Raw genomic sequence first — 813 nt, 5'->3', positions numbered from 1 at the left:
CAAGCAGTCAATAATGCAAACATGTTAATTTACTAAAATAATAAATGGCAATATTATAACGAAAGTAATATAAATGTAAATTTAATAATATAAATTTTTTAATAATATGAAATTTAATAATATAGATAATATAAATTTTATGTATAAATTTTAAATATAAATTTTAATAATATAAATTCGTATATTTACATTTACGTAAAAAAATGTTAATACTTAGGGGAGGGGGGTAATTGTTTGTGACAAATTAATAGAAGTGCAACGCGTCTAATAAATTAATAGAAGTGCAACGAGTATACCGATGTTAAACATATTCTTTTTCACTGATTTATTGCTTGTTACTAAAAATAGTATTTCATTATAATTAGGGCTCAGACGTTCGTGTAATCTCCCACATCGCGCGCAAAGCATCTATGCGCACAGTAGGTAAGCTGAATGTGAACAAATTTTATCTCACTTCAGCGGACGCCTGACTGGTCCGATTCATTCACACGCTACAGCGCAGCGGTACTTCGTGCGCGAGATGGAAAATCATATCAAGTCCGGGCTCTAATTATAATTATTTGGTCTTAAAAAAATCTGAAAAAATTCATGAAACGTTTGTCAACATTATAGTTGATGATTTCATAACTACTTTGATAAACATTGTTTATTAAATATTTTATTTTTAATGATTTTGATGACTTTGAATAAAAATAAAAGAAAAAGCTAGTTTTTTCTTGTCTCTTTAAATGTTTGTAACTTTTTATCAAAAAATCCTTTTAAGATTGCTCACTTCAAAATGAAGAATTGAAGAAAAAAAATAGTGCAATTTGA

Source organism: Trachymyrmex cornetzi, unplaced genomic scaffold (assembly GCF_001594075.2).
Source record: "Trachymyrmex cornetzi isolate Tcor2-1 unplaced genomic scaffold, Tcor1.1 scaffold3299, whole genome shotgun sequence".
NCBI classification, from domain to species: domain Eukaryota; kingdom Metazoa; phylum Arthropoda; class Insecta; order Hymenoptera; family Formicidae; genus Trachymyrmex; species Trachymyrmex cornetzi.
The sequence above is the reverse complement of the archived record's forward strand: the minus strand, read 5'-3'. Positions refer to the sequence as shown.